Below are 6,468 nucleotides of genomic sequence, written 5' to 3' on the forward strand. Positions count from 1 at the left end.
CATAAGCTTGGCACATTCAAACATATATTCAAAAATGCATATCCCTCCCTAAAGACCTCAAGTCCTCCTTTTGTGGGATGTATCACCAAGATCAGTCAACCAGTGCATATCGTTGGTTCACAAGGGAACAAAATTTGGAACAGTTACATTATATTGCCTTTGGCAACCAATGAGAACTAAGATTCTGTGCAGAAAGTTCCCTTAAGAACACCACGACTAGCTTTTGTTCTTCTCTAACATGCTGTCTTGTTGTGTGGGTCAACATCAAGATCATGCTGGTCTTTTATCAGTCATGATGGTAGATCTCTATAGCTCAGGCATTTGTTTCTGTCTGTCAAGGTTATCTTTGAGTAGGTTTCAAGAGCTTTAGCAGTGCTTGAGCTGAAGATAATGAGCTTGGAAAAGTGTAGGTGTAAGTTTTCCAGACAGTCCGATTTTTCATCAGAAAAATGTGGTTCCTGTTACATAAACTTGTCTTGTCATCTACTCTTTACATGTAAAATGCAATGTGCACATTTACAGCTTTGCTTTATATACTGTAGATAAATACAATTATACTAATTATACAGAATCAAGTTTACATACCCTTGGTTCTTAATATGATGTGCTGCCTCAACTTTGCAGAGTGCCAAAGGTTGACCTCGACATCACTGATCCACTGTGGGGAAGACCTCAATTGTGTAGGGCATGCTGGGAAAACAGAGACATGGAGAGCTGGAGGATTCAAAGGCACCTAAAATCTGACACACAAGAACCAAAGGCTTGTAACAGGCATGTGTTGCTGCTGTTCTGTACATTATGAGGATGATGATAATAATGATTTACAGTAATATTACATTTTTATTTTACAGAATAATAAATATTATAGCAATACTAATATTTCTTTATTGATTTTTTTAACTTGTATAATTGAAGACAAATCTTTCAAATGTATTATTATTATTATTATTATTAAATACCAATAGAATTAGTGCAATAGAATTATCACAATAGTAATATTTCTGAATATTTCTTAAATTTAGATAATACAATAAAAATACTGTGAATAATAATGATAATAATACATTTTGTGGATCATATCAAAATCACAGTAATAATATGTATGGTTGGAATCATTTATTTTTATTTTTATTTTTGCCAGAAACCACAGGAAAACGGTTGAGAAACAGATTTGCCAATGGGAAAGGTATATATATATATATATATATATATATATATATATATATATGTGTGTGTGTGTGTGTGTGTGTGTGTGTGTGTGTGTGTGTGTGTGTGCGTGTGTGTCACAAAACCAGTCATAAGGGTCAATTTTTCAAAATTGAGATTTATACATTATCTGAAAGCTGAATAAATAAGTTTTCCACTGATGAACAGTATGATTTGTTATGATAGGACAATATTTGGCAGAGATCTAGAATCTGGAATCTGAGGGTGCAAACAAATCTAAAAATTTAGAAAATCGCCTTTAAAGTTGTGAAAAATTAAAGGTCCTATGACATGAAAATTTCACTTTCTGAGGTTTTTTAAGATTAATATGAGTTCCCTTAGCCTGTATATGGTCCCCAAGTTTCTAGAAATTTGAATCGGTGTAAATCGAGATTTTTTTATCTTTCTCTGCCTTTGAGAAAATGGAAGCTCAAACGGGCTGATCTTGAATCTCCTCGTTGTGACGTTGTAACGAGAATTGTTACCTCCCCTTTCTCTGCTTTGCCCGCCCAAATATTTACATATAATTCAGTCGCAATGTCAGCACAGGCGTTTCAAACAGACTTTTATTATATGGATTCGACAGCACCGGCACAAACAGTGAGTAAAAGTGTTCATTAATGCCTGATCTGTGATCAGTGATTTCTGATGTGTAGCTAATCATTCAAGTTCACACAGACTTTCTTTCTAAATCGTTTAATACTGTTTATGCATCAGTGAATCAAGCCAGTGACTAAACGATCAACTTCACGTTGTTTCTCTTAGTAGCATGAAACAAATCTGTTATTTAAATTGTGATTTAACTACAGAGAGCGATCAAAGAAAGCTCACTTTTTTTTCAGAGCTGTTACACATCGCGAGTATATCTGCACACTTGCCCAAACTGCCGTTACAATGAATGACGCTGTTATGCTGCACAACGGAACTCTTACTGTATTCATGTGTTTGCTGTTAGCTGTGGTGAAAGCATTTTGTGAGATAACGTGTTGCAATAATGACGAGATCACTGCATCCACGCGATAAACAGACTCTGTCTACTCAATGCTCATCACCTATATTTGAGAGGGGTTCCACATGAACGCATTTCGAATGCAACGATGTCAGCCAATCACAACAGTTGTGGTTCACTCGGAGTCTCACAGCAGACACGCCCCTTCAAACAGAGCATTCAAGCCAGAGGGCTAATATCAGGATCTAAAAATGCTTTTTATTTCTAAATTTTAAATGTAAAAATCATACTAACAATATAAGTACACCTACACTCTAAAAACTGCTGGGTTGAAAACAACCCAATTTGGGTTATTTTGACAACCCAGCGCTGGGTCAAAAAGGGACGAACCCAGCGCTGGGTTGTTTTAACCCAACCAGTTGGGTTATCATATTTAACCCAGCCTGCTGGGTTGCCTTTTTTATGGTTTAAAATGACTATATTGCAGGGTTTAAAAAAACAGAGCGGGTGTTTTTTTATCACTGTATTTCAGAAGGAAAACTACTGTATTCAGAAAATGTTCGATATCATTTCGCATGTGCTTGATAAGGCAGCGTTTGTGAGCTCAGCACCGCTCTGCAGCCGTTACCGGAGAAACCTACCTCTCCCGCTCTTAGCGCCTCCTGCTGGCAGAAAATGAACTCGCAGAGTGCAGCCATGTGGGGAAACAATGCATTTCTACGTTAAAATTAACCCAAATTGAGCTAGGCATTAAACCTACAAATGTTGTTCATTTTAAATATCACTTTTACACACAAATAATAATTACCAAAAGGAAAATATTTATTAAAAACAAGAGAAAAGTCAAAAAGTAACATGTTAGAAGAAATGCAGAAAAGGATGGCATTAACAACTACAGAGTTCATAAACAAAGCATTGAACATTTGATGAATATAACTTAAGATCAAATTGGACTTTGTTCAATTGTATAAAAATATACGAAAACACATACAATAAATTTACAATTAGTTAGTTTTTTTTCCAACTATTCTGGCATGACAGTACACAAATAAATCACAACATTAACTTTGATATTATAACCTTTAACAGACGCATGTGTGTGTGTGTGTGTGTGTGTGTGTGTGTGTGTGTGTGTGTGTGTGTGTGTGAAAGAATGTGAGCAGGTGTATGAATGACAGAGTGTAAACTTTTCTACTAAACAACACAGAAAAAGCATTTAACTTTTTTTTTTTAACAAATTATACACTTACAGATCATGCATCACGGTCAATTTTCATGATCTCTTTAGCATAACTGATGTAATCATGAAGAAGCCCCATCAGCACAGCATGTGACATCTTCTACATCATCCAGGGCAGCGTCCTCCTTTAAAACCAGTGCTGTTTAGGGGAAAGAAGATTCTCCTCCCTGACCAGGATTCATCCCAGTCACCGCCTGCTCTTCATCAGTGGCCTAAGAGAAACACATTTGAAAAAATTTAACATTTAATTAAACTATCCATTTTCAGGTAGAGGTGAATTCACATCCGTAAGGATAGGTAAATAATCGGTTTTAAAGTTTCAACACTTTGTGCGGTTGTTTAATGTCTCAGTCCACCACAGCTCTCATGTAGTCTATAATGGCAGCACTAGTGTGAGGACATGCGATATTGTTTGAATAAATATTGCTTTCAGAAAGCTTCTTTACTGAAACATTAAAACTGACATGACATTCACATACCTCACAATATTCATGTACGTGGAGAGCTGCTCTTCAAACCGTTAGTTCACCAAATAATTAAAATGTTTATAATTTACTCTCCCCATGTTTTTCCAGACTCATACAAAATCTGCTAATTTTTTGGAAAGCATATGAATACATTTAATATTCTCTTTTTGTGTCCTCCATTGCTGGTCTGGGAGACCAGTATTTTATTTTGAACATAGAAGTTTGCTATCATATAATTTAAGATGTATTCATATATAAATATCAGAATTTACTTCTACAATAACTCTATATTTATGAAGCTTGAAAATACTGATTATCTAAACTATAAATGGATTAACAAATATTATGAGAAAACTAAAAATATATTAATTTATGTTGTAAAGACAGACAAAAGTCTTATAGGTTTGGAATGACTTGAGGGCAAGTAAATGATTTTTTGTGTGAACTTTACCTCTAAGAGCGCAGACCAAGAATAATGACTCTCCAAATCAGACAACTCCAAAGTTGGTTTGAGTTCTGCAATAAAAAACACAGACATCAATGGTCTTAATGAAATGAGCACGTAATCACACTGTTGTTGCATCAAAATGTGAAGTAAACTGGCAGGAGACAACAGAAAAATTTATTTTCTAAAAATAACTTACATAAAATCTCAAGGGAATGATGATCTCCCATGTCTCTTGCTTTTAACATCTACAAAAACAAAAAACAAACATTATTTTACTCTTAGTAAAAAAACAACAACTGATAACATGAAATTATGAAGTTTACTTGCCTTAAACGATCTTTCCCTCTCTTCAGAAGAAGCTGAGAAAACCACCTCCTCACACAAGCAGACTTGTGTGTCCTTAACTCCAGTTAGTTTGAGTTCTGCAAAGAGGGGCATCAATGGTTTCAATAAAATATTAACATATACATACATACATATATAAAATCACACTGTTTTTGCATCAAAATGTGAAGTTAACAGGCAGGACACAACAGAAAGATAAATTTTCAACAAAAAAAAAAGTAATAATTTAACTTACATCAGTCTCAAAAGAATGAAGTTATCTTGTCTCTGGATTTCAACATCTAAAAAACACACACACATTATTTTAGTCTTAGTCAAAATAAAGATAACTTGATGTTATTCTGAAGTTTACTCTCCTTAAACCGTCTGTCCCTCTCTTCAGAAGAACACCTCCTCCTCATCCTCACACAGGTCTGTGACTCCTCACACAAACAGCTTCTGTGTCTTTAACTCTCAGCGCGAGGACAATGAAGACAGGAGCTGGACAAGTCTGAAACATTACATGTAAAACATACTTTTAACAGTTACCACTTCAACAGCCTCAAAATAATTATGCTAGTCTTTACTACACAATGCCGTTTCCTTTAGGAGACAAACATACATTCAGTTTAACCGCGAAAAAAAAAGACAAATTCACATGAGCGTAACCGTGACCATAACCGTCTGTTAACGCCTCAAAAAGTACAGATAATGTAAAATCTTATGTAAATATGACAAAATACATTAACAGACGTTATATTAAAAGTACATCCTCCGTTCAGTAACGTTACATGAGGCAGTTAAGACCTCCGTGTCTGAGGCGAAAACCGCGTCCGTTTTTTTTATATAACGTTAGATATAACGTTAAGCTCCTTTGTTTCCGCCTTTCATAAAACCTTCCGCCTTTCATACAACCGGGTAAACAATAAAAGATAACTTTACATTTTGAATATTTACTTACCATAGTCTTTCACTCGCTTCTCGCTTCTATCACGCTGAGAAAATGGCGGCTGCTCGCACTGGAGAGACGTACGATTTTGACGTGACGTGCGTGCTCTCCTTCACGTCCGCGTCCTCAACCCACCCCCGCTGGGTTAAAAAAGATAGTTATTTTCAACCCAAACTTGGGTTAAAACATCCCAAAGTCCTATCCAACGGCCTCAACCCAGCAGTTGGGTTGAAAAAACAACCCAGCGTTTTTTAGAGTGTAAGAGAACATTAAAAAGCATTTAGAGATAAGGAAATGATCCATGTCATGGGAACTTTAAAAAGAAATGAAATTCTTATCAATGCAAATTACTAATCAAAAATGCAGTTTTTATATATTTACTGTAGGAATTTTACAAAATATCTTAGTGCAACATGATCTTTACTTAATATCCTAATGATTTTTAGGAAAATCAATCATTTTGATGCAGACAATGTATTTTTGGCTATTGCTACAAATGCCTGTACGTATAACATGTTGTTATGCTTGTATGTCTGAAGTGTCGTGCTGAAACGCTAAATGGGTGTTTACCTCAGATGTGGGCCCTCTTTGTGATTGACTGATCCCTGCAGACGGGCCACTTACAGCCAGTCTAGAGCTTGTCACTCACACCTCTCAACAATGACAGGTCACAATTAGTGTGCAGCTTCCAGCGAAGCCACAGAGGATCTTATATAAATGACACACACACGCAACCACAAACAAAACCTCCAGAAGTCCAACTCACAGAATCAAAACAAACATATGTGTACATGTCGCCTAATATACCATCCTCCTCCCCTCATTTTTCTCTCTCTCACTGAGCTGAGGAGCATGTTAATCTCGACATGATTTATTTGAATATGG

General features: G+C 35.8%; 2 long non-coding RNA genes across 2 annotated transcripts; both read right to left on the reverse strand.

Moving 5' to 3' along the window:
• Positions 1–3,408: 3,408 nt before the first annotated feature.
• Positions 3,409–4,558, reverse strand: LOC128026294 (uncharacterized). Its single transcript, XR_008186388.1, has 3 exons — positions 4,507–4,558; positions 4,314–4,378; positions 3,409–3,607 (listed from the first exon to the last, which is right to left on the reverse strand). It is a non-coding gene; the product is annotated as an uncharacterized LOC128026294 (long non-coding RNA).
• A 76-nt stretch (positions 4,559–4,634) lies between these two features.
• On the reverse strand, positions 4,635–5,840 carry LOC128026291 (uncharacterized). Its single transcript, XR_008186385.1, has 3 exons — positions 5,596–5,840; positions 4,891–5,145; positions 4,635–4,732 (listed from the first exon to the last, which is right to left on the reverse strand). It is a non-coding gene; the product is annotated as an uncharacterized LOC128026291 (long non-coding RNA).
• Positions 5,841–6,468: the final 628 nt, after the last annotated feature.

Source organism: Carassius gibelio, chromosome A13, assembly GCF_023724105.1.
Source record: "Carassius gibelio isolate Cgi1373 ecotype wild population from Czech Republic chromosome A13, carGib1.2-hapl.c, whole genome shotgun sequence".
Lineage (NCBI taxonomy): Eukaryota > Metazoa > Chordata > Actinopteri > Cypriniformes > Cyprinidae > Carassius > Carassius gibelio.